At 36.3% G+C, this 19310-nt stretch overlaps 1 protein-coding gene across 3 annotated transcripts in view; it reads left to right on the top strand.

The window, feature by feature from the left end:
* Positions 1 to 267: 267 nt before the first annotated feature.
* Positions 268 to 19310, top strand: part of LOC139983614 (tyrosine-protein kinase SYK-like) — a 70055-nt gene continuing 51012 nt past the window's right edge. For 2 of the 3 annotated variants that reach the window (XM_071997293.1, XM_071997287.1), the window contains exon 1: positions 269 to 553. The gene's annotated coding sequence lies outside the window, so the exon portion shown is untranslated. Of the gene's footprint in view, positions 554 to 19310 lie in introns of all 3 variants that reach the window. The other variant, XM_071997277.1, reaches the window with a different exon arrangement.

Raw genomic sequence — 19310 nt, 5'->3', positions numbered from 1 at the left:
CTGTGAAAAGGGGGCACTCTGGAGATTTGTCATGCACGGTACAGGGAAGTCAAATGCCATCTAGCTACGGAAATATCGAAATATATATGAGACAAATTAATTGGATTCTTTATTCTTTGCGCATAATTGTTTCAGTTCCGATAACAGGCAACTCTTAATGACAAGATGTAATTGCTAAAAAAGAAAGACCGCCATCAAAATGGTATTTACGTTGGTATTATTGACGCAAGTCTTCAGGGCTACCATTTCCGGGAATCATGTACAGTGTTGCATAGTATGATAGACAGACTTTTACAAAGACTCGTGTGTCAAGGATTAGACCTATCCTATACGTGTACACAACTATATTGCTATCATTATATAGAACATACGTGCTGCAAGTTATAGTGTAATCACCAGTTTGTTATCTAATAGCTACGTAAACGATATTGTTTATCATTTGCGGACAAAGTCGATAGTTACAAATATAACCTAGCCTGTGATTTGTAAGTCACTGAATGCTGAACGAGATAGGATAATTAAAACGGTTGTTACGACTGGAAACTGGTAGTTGGTAAGTATTTCGTTAAGTTATGTGTCAGACTAGGCTATTTCGCCGACGATGGGAAGAATTAAACTAGGCCTATGGCCTAGCAGAGGCCTAACCTAACGTTCGTAAGATCGATGTCAGTCTCGTACTCAAAACTTATTCGTACTTTTTTTGGTAGGCCGTAGGCTATGCCTAGGCTAACTTTGGACTGCAGTTAATCTAATGCAAGCCTAATGTATAGGTATGCGGTTGACAGCCGCCCTATTCAGTAATACTAGCCATAGTTCGTAGCTATGAGTTAGGCATATTCTAGGAGCTAAGCTTGCCTAAGTTTGAGTTAGACCAAATGAGTGATGTCTTTGCCCTAGCACAGGGCCTTAAGTTACCCCCTTATCCTATACTAGGCTAGGGTCTAATTCTTAGGTCTTTTAAACTATTCTATTCAGTATTACTAGATTAACCAAAGAATGAATGCAATAGTGAACAAAATGCAGGAAATACCACAACCAAGTTTTGCAAAAGGTCTTAGTTACTGTTTGCAAGTTTAAACTTAGGCCTAGGCATATTCCTTGGAAGTAGTGAAATTCCTAACTGGCATAATTTATATCTCAGTTGTAGTGTTTCTAATGACTAGTAGCATGTTGGGCTCATAATTGACACATTTAAGGAATTCATTAACGATGAACTTTATGCATTTTTCATATGTGTAATGAACTCAAAATATTTATTGTTCTGTGCCTACGCAAAGTACAATTGAACAGAATTTGACCACAAACTGTCTGCTGTGTCAAGTCCTTTCATACCCCTAAATTGACACATTCGTCGATAAGCTAACTGTAGTGTCGGACTTAGTATACATCCATTGACTTTGGATGCTGTTTGCTATTCTCTAAGCTCAAGTCAAGTCGAGCCCCAGAGTGTAGTAACTAGTACAACATATTTAGGTAATTTTGGTATAAATGTATCATATATGGTACATATCCTTTTAGCATGGAAAAATATTCCACAAGACTGTTGAGTTTTATTTAAATGTTGTGAATATGTTTAACCTTGTTGAAATATTTTCCAAATATTGGAGACAGTTTGTATCCATGGTGTTTTTGCAATAAACTTCAAACTCTAAAAATATATCTGCAGGCTTAAACGTCTTTGCTTAACATCTCTGCTTAACGTCTTTGCTCAGAAAACTTGGGTCTCTGCAGTCCTCCATGAAAACATGCACTTTAAAATACCTCTTCAAGAACACACAATATATACTTAGTTATAATGACCCCATACAAAAAAATTGTGCGCAACTGAAGCTCTTTACGCAGTGTGGATAAGAAACTCCAGCTTCAGCGGCTACTTTTGATGATGTATGAAAGTTAAAAAAATAATGAAAATAAATAACTGAAACATGTGGTCAAAAGGGACTGCAAAAAATTTTGCAACGAGGAGAAATGACTGTACATTTTACTTCAGCAACTCTCAATACGGAGAGAACAAATATACAGTGTGCGATGAAAAATCCTTTTCAGGATCAGAGATGTTAGCTTACCATACAATCCATAACTTGTCTCAACTCATAATATTTTGCGATCAAAGCAATGATACAAATATTATGTGATATGACTTGAAACAATTCAACTACAACTTCGTACCACGATAGCTTATTGTTGAAATGTGTGTCAGCAAGGCCTAATGTTATGATATATTGAGTGAACACTATGATAGCCTATAGCACTATAACTTCACTATCTCTACACAGGGGAAACAAGTATTTGTTGTTAATCAACATACTTTGTGTTCATTGGGCACTATAGATGCAAGAATGTTTCAGACAATCGGTATGGGACTATTAGCCAATCATATCGCAGGAAATTTGGAAAAGTATGATTGACTACTTTTAGCATGAAAATGTCTGTAATTAAATGTTAACTCTGTACCTTGCGGTTAATTGTTATGATTTATTTGTTGTCAAACAAATTCAATCTGTAGGATTGGAAGAAATTTTGATTGTTTTGAGAAGAAGTTGTGGTTTTCTGAAAAGAAAGAAAGGAAGATGTTCATCGAAAATGTGTTTGTTATATATGTTTGCATAGGCCTTGTTGTGAGTGTGTGTACTTGGGGTTTGTTTCTCCAAAAACAGAGTTGCGTCCGCCCCGGACGAACACAAGCAATTTGAAGATTTTGCGTCCCTGGTTAAAACATAAACTCCCGGACGTAGAATCCTGCTTTCATAACAATGCAGCATGTCATTTTACTTTATTTATTAACATAATTCCCCCACAAAACCAGAAATCGGACATACAATAAATAGTAAGTAAGACCCAGTAAATAAACCTGTGTGTTGCTTCTAGATATTATTGCAGGTGTCAAGAAGATGTACTCCAACTTTGACAGAAAATCCCAGAACCACGGAAGAAATATACAGAATGAAGTATATCCCCATGTTGTTTCATAGAAGTACCGTCATCTGATCAAATATGCAAATATCATCTATGCTTCTAAATTTGTTAGGCCAATTTTCTCCTAAGAACTACAGTATAAAGTACATATATACTTGAACTGGTGAAGTTGGGCTGTCCATAATAATAATAATAACATGGTCATGAAGGTTTATTGACAGTGGGATGTAGCATTGCAGTAAATTTCCCATGTACAGTGCTATTAGTCGATATACAGAAGGACCTTATGTCAGAACACACTTTGGGAAATACAAGAAACGTGTTTGCACTTTGTTGATTGTCCTTGTAATTTAGCCTTTAGATACTTTCATGTACTATAAAAATGATGATAAAGTATTAAATTTGCTCCATTCTGTTGAATAAAACATGTAGTTAAAACATACATACATTCATACAAACGTGTCTGCACTTCAAGTGGAGAAAACATCTCCTTTTCAATTCATGATGAGTTTTCAAGTGGTTCCCATTATTGCATATGAAACTGAAATAGGCTAATTATGAATGATGTTATAAATGAACTGCTCAAGGTACAATTTGTTGGAATATGATGAATTTGCCATTCATTAGGCCCAGCTGAAAGACTACTGTACAATTATTTAATGGCTAAGAGTCTTGCAAGTTTTTTTTTTTTTTTTTTGTGTTGTACAGTACCTAAGCACACTCAACAACACTGAACTGTAACATATTGTTCTTTACATAGGGTACTGTACTCTACCATATGTATATATGTCTTTACATAGTGTATTGTACTGTACGGTATTTCACTGCAAGTATTTTGTACCTGTCCATCTTCAGTATATCCAATTCAACACTGTAGGTACCGTAGTGTAGTCCGTTGTACTGTACGTATACCACACTGTATTATGTACAAATTCTAAATGAATTTTTCGGTTGTCTGTCTGTCGGACAACCAGATCTTACTTTCTGGTGCGAAAAAATGTAATGTTACAAAAGTGTGACCAATATGTAGACTATACTGTACATAGGAGAGATACATGTACAGTACATGTAGGTTTGGTGAGTACAATAGAAACACCAACTAAGGTTAGGTCCAGTATCGAGTTGATCATCGTACATAGGGTTTTCAGTACCATTATTTGTTGTTTATTTCAGTATCTCCAAAGTGAGAGCTGGCCACACCAATTTGTGGGTTATGTATGCTGTAGTTATAATGCAATCTGAATTTGATTGGCAATTAGCAACTAAAGTCCTTCACTGGATTTTAGTCGATTTTTTGTTTGTCTCAGTTGCTGGACGACCATTAAAATTGATTGCCCTACAGTACACTGTACCAGATACCATATAAGGAAGTGCTCTTTAAGCCCTGGCAGGGGTTGTGTGGGTTTGACATTGAAGCAACTTGAACTACCTAATCAAAGAGTGCAGGTGCCTCCCTTAGAGTATAGATCTCCCTGTTATCATGTACAGTATGTGAGGCACTGCAGTCCTGTGTAAATTAGGATCTGTGCACTGTAAATTGTATGACTGGTAAGTACAGTTACTCAAGACTTCAGTCTAGTTATAAGTTACCTGCTCAGGACTGTTTCATTGCATTCATTTTTTTATTCCATAATATTTAGGTACATAGAAGAGGAAATAAATACACAACATTTGTTAAAAGGAAGTGTTCTAGGACTCCTTGGGCCATAATTGAAGTAGAAACATTGTCATGCAAGAATGAGGAAGAAGACAAAAAATTCAAAATCAAATGTGTGTTTATGTGCCCGATCTGCCAGACTACATGCTGGACAGTCTCTGGTTCTGCATGTACAGTATTCATTACTTGCAACTTAAAGTCTCAATGTGTTTTTGCCAAATTTTAACTTTAATCACTCCAGCTTACTACCCCTTTAAAAGCTCAGTGAAAATGACACCGTTCTATGCAATTTTCATATTAATATCCATTATTTTTATTGAGTTATCTGCCGTTAAACATTTCGAGCTGAATACAATTTCGCCAGATTTGTTAAACGAGGCCGTAGAATCTTCAAACTTTGATCAAATTTTGCAAGTCCCGCCCAACAGACCATGCGCCAATCAAATCTCTCTGTTTTGTTAAAGACCGTTAGGCCTACTGTAGGGCATGCTTTCACTTTTGTGGATAGTAAATCGTTCGCGCCATAAGGGCAACAGAAATGAATTTCTTTCGAATGTGACTATTAAACCCACTTGGTCAGAGTTCATTTAGAAAAAGGAAACATTGAATCTGCTTCGGAAGTTTGTTTTCCGAAATTTATCAGCAAACGGGTATTGTGACTTTAATTGTTATTGCAATGAACAACTTAACAGTCAACAGGACACCTACCATATGTCACTGTGGAAATTATAGTATTAGTTAAAAGAATAGTCCAGGCCAAAATTTCAATTCCTATATACAGTTTTTAAGATATTGACAGTTGAAGTTATCTGATATTCTACCAAAAGTGAACTTGAAGCAAACAGTTGTGATGTCATAGTTGCACACTGACAAATAATGTTTTGTTTTTTCTCTATTTTTCAGTCAATTGATTTGACCTTGGATTGGCTAGGTTACTAGTTAGTCTAAAGGGGATGTGAAGTTTATAAAAATACCAATACCTATGGTACATTCACATTATGGATGCATCCAATTGTGGAGTTTAAAATTAGACGTAAATTTTAAAGGAAAACAAACATTAAATTTATCAAAGGCAACAACGACGTCACGCCTGTTTGCTCGAAGTCCCTTTTGGTACGAAAGGTGGCAACTTCAACTGTCAATATCTCAAAAACGGTACTTAGGAATTGAATGCAAATTTCACCAGAATGCTTAGATTATGTTCCTCTTTAACATATGAAATTTTGACCTGGACTATTCTTTTAATACTGTTTATGACTGTTTACCCTGAGAGGTAGACTTACAGTATGCATTGAATTGGTGAGGAGAAGAATTTCAGACATTAAAAGCATTCATCATTTAGTTTTGGAGCTTTTAGAAGTAGACATTTGTGTGACAAGGATAACTAAGATGTCGTCTTTAACATTAAGAGTTCACTAGTGTTACATTAAAAAAAAATGCCTTTTTTGACTAGTTCCTTCATTGACTTAATTTTTTAAAGAAACGCAGCCACCTACCTGACCAATAAATGCTAGAGATTTTGCTTGCAGTTTGGCTAAAGTTCTTTGCTGTATACTGTTCATGCACAAAGTGTTTTCAGATTCCCATTGAAGTTATTTCAACGTACTGTGATTATAGGAAACCTTTTCTTATCTGAAAATTAAAAGCTTCCTCAATACTGTAGGAATTTGTGGGCAGGAATGTTAACGCTGTCATGGCAAATACAGTTGTTTTAGGATGCTAATGAATTAGTTCCAACTTGTCAGGTACATGGAGCTTCTGTTGTATGGTGATCGATGGTTGAGCACGGTACGCACCGCGCAGCCTGGAATAATTACTGTAAGAGTAGTTAACAGTTGTTCGAATATTGCGTACAGTGCATAGCATTTCTAGAGGCTCTCATATTTGCCTCATAAATGAACATAAAACACGGTGAGAACAGAGGCTCTATACAGTACTACATGTTTTGAAATTTCATCGTGTTATGTAGTATATTAACCATTTTTTTCTTTCTGGCCCAGCATTTTGCAAAGCAATTATTCCCTGGTACTGTACAGGATGTACATATTTCAGGGAAATGCGAAGCCCCCCCCCCAAAAAAGACTGCAAATTGTTGCGGGTTCACACCACGACCTCTATGTTCACATTCGAAGAAACGTTCAGATGTATGTGTACACGGTATCTTGCTATACACTAGTGGTACAGTATATTGTAGCCGACACATATAATAATTTATCCAGTATAGCATTACAAAAACACTAAGCAAAACTGGCAAATTGCACATATACTAAATGCAAAGATGTGTTTATGGGGTTCTGTACACAGTCTTTAGTATTTTATACTAATGTCTAACTGCCTTTTAAACTGCTATGTAATCTGATTTGAACCCTAACATTAGACCCTACATGCAACAGAGGTTTCGATCTATGCATAAGTGTACAGTCTTTTGCCCTGTTTATTTGTATTGTCTGCAAACGTACACACATGATCTTCTTCTTTCTTTGTTTTTTAATTTATAGTATAGTACTGTAAAACTGTGTGTGTATTCATACTGTACTGTACTCAGTACACACTGGCGTGCTAACTTCTCATTTGATACCTGTAGTGTACAGTACTGTACATGTATACATCATTTATATACTGTATGACATATACTTGGATGTATTCAACAGCATATCATTTATGCAGTTACAGTATACAGTATTATACCACATCTATTTCTTACGAGACCTATCAATCTACAGTATTATTTGATTATCCATCAATTTATTTGTCAGTTATTACAGTATGTTATTTCTGCAGTATATACCGTACAGTAGGTGACATTCTAAGAGCGGCAGTGATTAGTACTTCGCTAATCAAACGCATGCAGTTACGTGAAGGCTGTTTAATCTTGCTGATTCAGGACGGATATTTTTATGAGATTGACGTGAATCAAGGTTGACCGTCTTGTACGTGCCTAGCAGAGATTTTATTTTTTGCACACATGTATGTGGACCTTGGATGTCATCATTTTGAAACATTAGACTGCGTCGTCGAAACGATTTCCATGTGGTTCCCGAAAGCTTTTTAGTGAGTCCATCCACGATTTATGCCCAACAGTGTACAGTACTGTAGGCTACAGTTTTGTTTTGCAGCCCAGGAATTTGAGGTTCTGAAAATGTACCCTGTATATTGAGCGCAGAGCACGTAAACAAGAACTCCATCTGGTTCACCTCTTCAGAGCATGTTGCATCAATAAAAGCTCTATGGAATTTACTCAAATGAATCAAGTTGATTCAAATGTACTGCCACTTTACAGATCATATAAATTGACCTGTAGTACTGTATGATGTCACATTTAGATAAATTTACATGCCAAAGTCCCCTTGTAAAGTTCTCTGTTTTGAGATGATGGTCTTATGTGATAGCCTTCTATTTACTCTGAAAGTGGGAAATTAACAAAACTGTAGAACACATTAGCCCATGTTTTTTGACGGTGATTACAGTACAGGTTCTGTACTATGTGATCAGAGCACTACAGTATATATGTCATAATTTAACTCTGATATACACAGTTAGCAGACTTTCAGCAGTAGATATGACATCACGATCGAATGAGCTATACAATGCCCTACATGTATAATGGACCTTGCAACCAACAAGTTTCTCTAAATTGCAAAATGGAAGAGTAATGAAAACTTATATAATTAATGGAACAATCTGTTAGTCATTATGGTATCTAACCCTGTATATGTACAGTGCACAACCTCTGCAATTCTAAGCTTCTGTGTTTGAAACTTTTGTTAACTTGCAATTAATAAACTGGCGGTATCTTTTCAGCTCTTCAATGCAGGGCAACAATTCTATGTAAATGGTTAAATTAAATGCAATTTGGCTGGATATATTTCATTGTGTTTATTTACTGTACACACCTCTGTCTCTGTCAGTGAAAGCGGCTCTAGGGCTCACTGTACAGTACTTAACAGAACTTTCTAATTCGACTCTGGAGTTGGCCATATGATCTAGTACCACATTCACACATAAGGACAGGTAAGTTGATATCTTGATACGTACAGTACTGGGGTTTTAAAAACGTGAAGATTATATTTGCAGGGTTTTTCCCGATAGATAGAATCTAGATGTGTATGTACTGTATGACTTATTGGTGAACCTTGTTTATGTAATGTAGGTCATGTTTGCTGCATGATCTCGTCATGAACTTTACCCTTTAGAATTGAACGTGTCTGCCTTTGAAAAATTAAATTTTTCTTTGTTGGTCTGTGGTATAATTGCATATAGATTTATAGATTTATATAGTCAGAAACGTCTTGCAAATCACACTTTAAACCAACAACTTGTACCATCGATAATCAAATTAAAGATCTATAATCACTGAATTAATTATTTAAATTGGAGACGGGGATATTACTAACCATTGTTAGAAGAAAAAGAAAAACACCCTCAAAAGATAAGTAGAACACTTTGTCCTGTAGTATGAAGATCTATATCTGGAAGCAATCCAACTTGACAAACATTAAACGCCGCTGGCATAACTTGATCTCGTCACGATTTGTGGATATAAGTCCATCCTGATGTAAATGTAGGTTGCAGAGATAACCTCTGCAGTGTTTTAACTGTCAAGATGGGATGCTCTACTGACATTATATTATCATTATATTGAAGATTCCAAGGTTTGTTATCTGTTCACAAAATTGTATGGGTGGTGTTGTCACATGTACAGCAGTATTTGTTCTAGACTATACTAGAATGATTCTCTTTGAATTGATGAATCCTGTATGCAGGCCTGATGAGAAATGGAGGAGGGTGGGTGGGTGGGTGAGGGGGGAGGGGGGGTGGGTGGAAAAGAAGGGAAAAATTTGGGGACCTGCCAAAATATTAAATTATTCCAGAAAAATATACAGTAGGACAAAGAATAGCATATTTTTATACATTTCAAAATTGTCGGATTGACCCGACTTTAGGATCCCAATGCCTGTGACTTTACAGGTACAAGAACAAGACCCTCCACTAACTGTCAGAAGTGCCTAGAGTACAACCACAAACTACATGGGCCGGTATGAGTACAGGTCACTGTGCGAAGCATAGCATTGTGCAAGTACAGACTGACTGTAATTAATGTAGTCTGTTAATCCCATTAATGTGTTCATTAATATGCATACACTTCAGACTAATCTATTCATGGCAACATTTTTTGATACGTTCTGCCTGTTTCAATTCAGAATCACCTTACGGTTTTGAGGACAGTAAGTTATTGACTCCTGTTTTATCTGACACGTTGATGTAGTTAAATGTCTCAGGTTAAACAAATGGTGACCATAACAGGAGCTGCTTGGACTGTAAATCTTAAAAAAATACCCACTGAAAGTAAACTCTACAGAAAAAGTATCCATCAGGTAATGTAAATGATAAAGATGTTTAAATGATTGATGTAATGATGACGATGTTGATGCAATTAACAACAACAAAAATGGTCTGAGTTTATGTAAACAAGATAGCATAATTGTCTTGTAGACTTGTAATTACTTTAAAAACAACACACACACACATGTCAGGATTATCAACATTGGATAATAACTTTCATACCTTACAGAGTTCTGTGCTGCTGCAGTCATTTAATTTATGTATTTAATCTCTTTTGCATGCATTGTTGACAAAGTGGTTATCATAATAATCACACCCATGATTGCAAACAAGCAATTAACTAGACGGGGGGGGGGGGGGCTTCAAGATTAATTAGTTTTCCAATTGGCTTGGAACCACAGTGATATGTTCCCGTACGTCTCTGAAAAATTGCCCAAAGGACATGTAATCTTACTAGATTGTATCAGTGACTAATAGAACATTACAGCCACAGCTTTATCTACTAATCATACTGCAACCTAAATTTATTTTTGGGAGGACACCTTATACCAAGTCTGTTTCAGTCAGGTTACTAGTAGAAATTTTGAGAGCTAAAATACTTTCAAGGTAGGTTTTTTTTTTTTTTTTGTGGCTTTAATATATCTTCTGTACAGTACAGCTGCTGTATGTTGTGCCAATTTCTTAAAGATACAGATCTTGTTGTGTTTAACTCTATTCTACTGTGTATCTGCATCTTGAAGTCACATCTGCCAGGTCTTTCCAGCCCTATTGACAAAGTCCACCATGTTCCTATGTACACAGTAACATCTGTGTACAGTAGTCTATATCAGTGGTTCACAAAATGAGGGTGATAGGGGGATCTCCCATGAAATTTAAAATTTGGGGATTGCGAATCTTGGCGATTTTCACCGTGATCCACCGACTAAATTTCTTTGATAAAGTTTGAAGTGTCTTTGATCACATGTTTGTTACACAAAAGCTATATTCCCGGCTATTTTCATCTTTTTAAAAACAAAAAAATGTGTGCGGGGTATATTTGTACAGTGTGGTGTCTGAGTGAAAGGAGTGCGCCTGGAGAGAATGTTAATATTTTCAAGTGTGTGGCATCAGAAAGACCCTCGTGATAGCATGTGGTATGTGAGATACAAGTAGACTGATGTGGCACAATCTGTTTAATCATTTGCTCCATTTTTCATTGAAGTAAAGTCCATGGCAAGCAAGAAACGAAAGTAGTTTGAACCGTAATGCGTATGAAAGAGTATGGCTTTATTGAGGAGGGTGACCAGCCACACAATTTATTGTATGTTCTGAAGTGTTAGCTAGATACTTCTACGAAGCCATCGAAGTTGGAAAACGCCACTTGGAAACGAAACATCCGGATCATGAAGGACATAGTTTGGAACATTTCAAAATGTTGAAAGTAGGTCTGGAACACAGGAAAAAGGTCATAACCAAGTCTGCAATGCCAAATGTTTATCTTACCAAAGCAAGTATCCTGTTTGCCGAAAGAGTAGCCGAGGAGAAGAATTAATTAAACCGTGTGCACTCGATATGTGCTCTGTTTAATATTGGCGAAGAATCCACGGCCCTGGATGAAAATAGCAATGATGCCGTGTCAGACAACATCATTCTGTCTCAGATTATTTCCAGGCCGGGATATCGAAGACCAGCAATTGACCGAAATTAAGCACTGCAAGAAATCTGCGGTCCAGGTCGACGAGTCTGTTGATGTACTATTCCACAATGCAATGTTGCTGGTTTTCGTACGATATAATCAGGGAAAGTGATTTGATGTTGGATAGATAACAGTACCAGAACGAACAATGGCAAAAGAAATTTTCAAATTGCGTGGACACATTTGTGAGAGTGGAGCAGCAACTGAATGGGCATAACTGTCTAGTGGTGTGTACAGATGGGTGTGTACCGATGGGACAGATGGGGTGTGTACAGATGGGACAGATGGGTGTGTACAGATTGGGTGTGTACAGCTGGGGCTATGTATGGGAAGAGAGGAGGGTTGACTGAGTTCTGTACAGCAGGAAGCACCCCAAGCAACGTGGACCCATTGAATTTTTAGCAGGGAGAATTTGGCTGCGAAAGAAATGTCTGTAGTGCTAGGTTGCTTAACGACAGTCGCAATTAAAACTATCAACCTTATGGAAAAGAGAGCGCACTCAGCCAGCGCCTCTTCAACAAAATAGTACATTTGTGGGTATACTGTAGATCCTGGGGTAGGAGTGGGTGTTTATTGACCATGTAGTCGGTCAGACTTGACTGTCATTTGTTAACAACCTACAGACCAAGAACATGGGAAACACTATTGGTATATAGTGAAGATTGATCGATCCATCCATCCATCGATTGGTAAATTAAGCATTGTTGTAGGTCAATCTAAACCAGCCTCTTCATTTAGAGCTATATCTCTGCTGGGATCAAAACAGGGAAATGATGTGGGATCTGATTTAAGCACAGGTCTTAGATGTCCATGCTTTGATCCTTGGGAACAGATCATTACAAACACAAATCTTTTCTTAACCATAGGTCTCTGTTAAGCCTTGCAAACTTTTCTTGTTGTCGTCAATGCAGGTCTCTTTTATTTGACAATTTGTAACCGGATCAGGATTTTAAACATTTTACAAGAAAGTAACTAAAATGCTGGAACTCAGACTGATTGATAGCAAATTTAACAGTTCACAGATTAGACACTTCTCACACCGTAGTTATGAGGAAACAAAGAGTACAGTTTAGTTTAATGTCGAGGTGAATAGTTTATTAAGGCAGTTTGACATGCTTGAATTACATGTGACTTGATGTGAAGCCAATTCAACCCATAGTACTTTAAAGCAGCTCATTGAATTATAGTGAAAATTGTAAAATTTTTGTTTATAAAATATTTGCCAAAAAAATATCTCTGTTGATTTTTGCATAACATGCGACTAAGTTACATACTGACTTGTAACATAATATTCAGATGATTGATTTAATTCTTGTTAAATTGTAAATTTATCTGATCAATGATGATATTTTGAAGCTTACAAAGGTTTTTGCCGGCAAGTTTGTTGTCAATATTAATATGTCTGAATGCTGAATACTATAAACCCTTTTGTAAGGTTATAAACTTAGTATCAATTTCCTTATATAGCAAGTGAACTATCTGCTAAATATTCTGTTTTGCGTTGTCATCTGTACGATCCCAATCAGCCACATCCACCTACTTCTCCCTTTGATATCATTGTGCAGTCGTATTCCACTCACAGCATTTCACTTTTGTCATTATTATTAAACACATGTATATGTCTGTACTATTTATTCAATTTCAAAAGCAAAAGTAAAGAGGATATTAGAATCCAACTCTGTATACCGCTTTAAGCAGGTTCTTATAAAGACAGGTGTTGCATTATTAATCTTGCCATCAGTGAAGATTGAGTTTGGCAATGCAAAGTTTGGAAATTGCATGCATCCTTGATAGGGAGTCTTTTAGAGGAGTCTGTGGGGGTGGATTACAGTGTCAAGATTCTTGGAATGTATGACACTTTGAGGTGGTTACGTGTAGGACATAACGTGTGCAGTTGAGGTGAACTGTACTGTACTCTGGGATGTTACTGTATGTGACATGTACAAGGTAGTGCTGATAGTCGTAATCGATTAAAAACACCAGTAGTCGCAATTACACTTTGGAAGTTTGATTAATCGCGATCAAACCTAAGTTGCGATTACTCAAATACAAGCTAGCACTACACATTCTGCTTTTGAAAAATTGCCTAGAACCTATCAATTACAACACTAAAGCAGTTTGTCAGCAAATATGGCAAAGGTATGTGGTTCTCACACTGCTACACTAGCATTGTGCTGTGTTAAAAATCAGCAAGCACCTGCTCTGGTTAGATTCATGCATTTACTTGTCAGTGATTCGATTGTTCGGCAGTGCAACATTCAGTCCTAGCAATGCTTAATCACTGCACATAATCGCAAATTCTTAAATATTAATCTTTTACGATTGCTGTTGAACGTCCTTCTACAGAAAATTCTTGCATACTTATCATCACACCACTTCAAGGTGTTAAATCTATCATTATTTTACATGTTTGCTTTTATTAGTGCTAGTAGTTGTAGTAGCCTCGTAGATTCATTCAAAAGTTTTTTATTTACTATGATGGATTTTAAGGAACGTTGTAGATTGAAAGTTGAAAGCTTTAACATGATTTAGACACCACACGTTAAGACACAAAATAATAAATAAATAAAGACAGTGCAACATGGGAAAAGACTTGTTTTGACTGTATTTCTGCAATGTAAAAATGACAGTGATGACGTCATAACTGTAACCGAGTAATCACAGTAATCGGGAGAAGAGCTATGCGATTAATCGACTACAAAAGAATGAGTCGACTATCAGCACTAGTACAAGGACCATCTTACTGTACTGTACTGTGGGATGGTGCTGTATGTGACACAAGAACCATTGTACTGTACTGTGATATATATGTGACACGTCATCATATTACTGTGTGCAAATGTCCAACAAACTCAGCAGTAGCAGTACTCACCACTATACAGTAATAAAAGTAGGGGGTCTTTTACTTTGATGAATAAAAACCTATAAAAACCAAATTACTACATGCAGCCCATGAAAGTTACCTGATGTACAATTAAAATAATTTCCATTATTATAGGTAGACCTTGCCTTCACCGAAAACGAAACTACTTGAGCGCTTGATTTGTTTTTCTGTTTAGGAATATATGAATCAGATCTTGAATAATACTCTTGAAAAGAACTCAATAAATTTTACCCATTCTTTCCCTTGACCTGATTCAGTTGACTAACTTCATATCAACATACATTAAAATGATTAAAAGTCACAGGGACAATCCCTAATTTTGAAAGTATTGCGAAAAAGACAGGCTTCCAAGCATTCCACAGGCTATAACAGTAAAATCAAAGTACAATGGTTCTTACAGTATATATACATGTCACATACAGTACCATCCTACAGTACAGTACAATGATCCTTGTACATGTCAACCATTTTAACCTTCTGCTAATAGACTACAACAGTGTGCAGACTATAGCTCTAATATTACAGTGTATGATTAGATTCTGAATACTGTCTGGTACATTTACCGAACACATACTGTGCTGTACATGGCGTGATGCCAACTCACTTATCGTAACTGTCTCTTCAGGATGATACCGATCTAACTAAACCATGTCTAGACATACAGTATTACTGTTTATTGCAATAGATCGAGGCAAGCTCCCCCATCCCATTTCCCCATCCCCACTACCCTCCCAAAGGAAAGAAATAAAATTAAAAAATCCCCCTCATAAAATACAAGATTCTACCCTGGTTATTTAATGTAGTTACAATACATTGTACAATTCGTTCAGGAACATAGATCTCTGATATATTCTCATTGTTCTTTATATCCCCATTTCATATTTATGAGATTTTGTGAGACCTGTAGGAAAATATAGATGGAATGTAGCTCATTTGTGGTTTATATCATTGTATGCTACACATGTTGAAGTCTGAGCATAGGTGACCATTATTTCAGTTCCTGGCATATTTGGTGGGAATTAAATATAGAGACATTAAAACTGAGCCTGTTTACATTACCAATGTTGTGATACAAAATCGGAATACATAATATTGCCAACTTATTTCCTGTATGGCACGTCGACCAATTGTTCAAAACTCATTTCGTAGAGCACTGCGGTTAAAAGGTTCAAATAATTTCACTGAAAAGATAATGAAAGCAATATATGACAACCGGTGGATACATATGTTAGCATTTATAATGTTGGTGTACAGGATATTCAACAAAGCCAACATTACCTGGCCATACAGGTACAGTACATTCAGTGCTGCAGGGTATATAAGTTAGTGTTCACATTTTGTGTAGGAGTATTATAAAACGCTTTGACTTTGGTTTTATAAAATATTTATGTTTTTCTATTTTTATGATCATTGTTTTTCTTTTTTATTTATTTATTTTACATATGCAGCTATACTGTTCAGTGCATCTTTGCACAAGGAACCATGTGCCTAGTGCATAGAGTATAGCATTTTGTGATGCAAAACCGGATAAATTATTCGATCCAGGTGTTGAAATGTGGGAGCTGATGAAAGAGTTTGACTGTTCATATTTTCACTTACAGTACAAGTTGCACATTATGTAACAGTTTATTTACTAATAGACAAGTAAACAAAAACAATTTCACATTTAATCAACTATCATTCATGGGAAGACATTCTCTCAAGAAATTTCAGTTTTACAACATTTTGTTTTAACTTTTGGCCTACAGTACTGTACTGTATTTACTGTATATACACTGCACAAAATGATAAGCATTTCATCTGTACATACTGTAGCTGTACGTTAACTGTTCTATCATGCTTTAGGGAGCACAGGACTAGTTGACTGCTCATGCATGACAAGGTGAATTAAGACTGAGGTGAAATTGACATCAGTGGTACAAACAGGGATACTGTAGAGTCAGTTAAAGGGTATGATAAATGTAAACAAGTTGTTCTCGGTTTTAATTCCCTGTTATGTATTGTGTAGGTCCTGCGTATATTGCATCGATCAGTCCTGTGTGGTACAGTATCACATTGCAGTAAACGTGTTTACTGTAAGTACGTACTGAAGTTAGTTCTATTAACTCTTAACAGTCATATACAGTACTGTAGTACAGGGTGCTGTACTTTATCATTCTAGTACATCAGATATATGGTAAGAACATGCTGAGCACCCATTGTGTATTATAATTCTTTGTCTGTGCACACAATAAACGGTCATTGTCCACTAACCCTACCCACAGCTCTCCTCTGCACAGTTAAGTAGAGAACTAATGTAAGGATATACACTAATCTGCTAACTATATAATCCTAACATGTAGCATTATCAGAGCCTTATCTCAGGAAGCGATTCTATGTCAGGAAACCTGTATTTCCTTAATGACTTTCCAACTTTCTGACTGGTCTTTCATGGGAGACCTCTCCACACCACTGTTGCAGAGCCAGGGGATGTAAAATGAGTTGGATTGGAAGCCGAATAATTATATAAGGACAATCGAGGCTATTTTGCAGCATATGGTAGGGAAGTTGGTTGACTTCAGCGATGACTGACCACAGACTAGTCCTTGTAATGTGCAGGGTGCTGGATATTATAAATGGAAAGCTTTCTCTGATATCACCATTTCACACCTGCTCCTTCCTTTCTAATGATTAGAATCTAAAGATAAGTGACCGTTGATAGCTGTGCAATTACATTATACTGTCATATAGATCTATACGTAGCAATATACAGACAACAAATATACAGACATAACAGACAGTAATTGGTATTTTTACTTACTTAAACGCAGAAACATGGCAAGGTTTTATGCTGTAATTTAGACCTCTGTACATACATAATCAATACCTATTTTATATCACTCCTCTCTTACCTGTCTCCTGTAAATATCTGCACTCCTATCTTCCTAGCTTCATTATAATGTACAGTAGCTAACAAAATTTGGTTACATTGCTTTAGAAAGTTTCCTTATTTTACCCTCTGAAACACAGCAAGGTTATAAAAGGCCGTAAAGGTATCATGTCACTCCTCTGTTACCTGTCTCCTGTACATATATGCACTCCTATCTTCCTAGCTTTTATGCCACCAACATGTCATTACATTAGAAAGTATAAAACAGCTGCTGTGTGTACAGTCTACACTGGCAGTGTGTTTAAATTTGGTGAGGGATCATATTCTTAAGAGTGGTGCATCTAGCCTCGCTTTGTCTGGTTTAAGAAAGGGCTTGTATAAAATGTGGTGTACAGTAATGTGAGCACTAATGTTGTGATGGTTGGATTGAACAAAAGATATGTTGCTGCCAAATCAATATTTAAGATGTTGTTTGGAAGGTCATTGGTTGTGACAGGTAATACTACAGTAGTACTAGTTACTACTACACACTTGTCATGCCTGCAAAAATTGCTGTATGCATGGTCTGTCCTGTATTTTACTGTAATGCCACAGTTTGCAAACCAGTGGCTCAAAAATCCCCTTTTTGGCCCTGTGATTATGTTACTGTAGCTCAAAAGCTTGACATAAGATATATATACGTACATTTATGCCCCTTGACTGACTTGGGTATTTAAATAACAAGAACTTACAGTACTGTACTTCTGTTTTTTTGGACTTCTCGTGGTGCTTACCCTTACAATTCATTAATTTGTTCAGGACTCGAACTTCAGGTATATACAGTAGACAGTGGCCAATGTGCGACTGCAAACTGCATGTGCAACTGATGGTGGAAAAACTTACTTTTACTAAAAGTTAGTAAAAACAGAGCTACCAAACATTTTGCTGGTATATATGGCAATTAAACCAAAACTGTAGAATGATTATAATAAATTTTTGTTGTTGAAAGTTTACACTCTCATTTACAGACATCGTTAAAAATTCTAGAAGGTAGCCTTTAGTTTGGTACTGCACATGTTTGAAGTTTTATGTACGTGAATTTGATGATAATGTGTTGTAACAAAAAACTGCTTTATATATCCAAAGAGGTTGACAGTTTTGCTATCATGTTCAGTCATTTAACTATTTTGAAGTATATATTTGTGTCATCTGGGTAGTTTTCACATATATCAGTATTTATCACATATATCTAGCAACTTTTAATGCTTTTAAAAACTGAACGTTTTACTACATCCTATAATAGAGAAAAACTTCACTACTCAAGCCAATGAACTTGTATATCCGTACATAACATTGGTATTGAAAGTTTTGAAACATGATAAATCGAGGACAAGAAAAAGAACGAGAGAGGAAACGTCTCAGTATCGCTGCGAAATTTACAACCAGCTTTTGTTGCATAATTCTAGTCGGGACGAAATCATAGATTCTTTGTGCAGAATGGGAACCATCCAAGGCATATCATAAGTACTGGAACAGTCTAAATTTAGGAAATCATACATTTAGTGTTGAAAATAATGAATGCAACCCATCCAAGGGAATATCTTATGTAGAAACATGTATACAGCATTACTGTATTCACTCATTCATGAGCTACTGTAACAGTAAAAATTTAGGATATCATACAATTTAGTGTTTTTTAGCTGTCTACAGTACAAAAAAAGCACTGCTTTGATGCAACAAAAAAACAACTTTTATAGCTACGTACAGTACTACACATGTATAGGTAGGAACTTTTAGAGCTGTTTTGTGAACGTTGCATTTTTGCTTGGTGGTATCCCACAATAGCTGCTGGTTGATTTATAAGGTGGGGGATATACACTGCACCATGGGGTTAAGACTGGGTGCAGTATGGGAATTATCTGCTCTTATAGTATTTAATCTTCTCAATGCTCCTTCAGTTTTTTTTTTCAGCTTAATATCCACAACG

This window comes from Apostichopus japonicus, chromosome 2 (assembly GCF_037975245.1).
Source record: "Apostichopus japonicus isolate 1M-3 chromosome 2, ASM3797524v1, whole genome shotgun sequence".
Lineage (NCBI taxonomy): Eukaryota > Metazoa > Echinodermata > Holothuroidea > Aspidochirotida > Stichopodidae > Apostichopus > Apostichopus japonicus.
The sequence above is the reverse complement of the archived record's forward strand: the minus strand, read 5'-3'. Positions and strand labels throughout refer to the sequence as shown.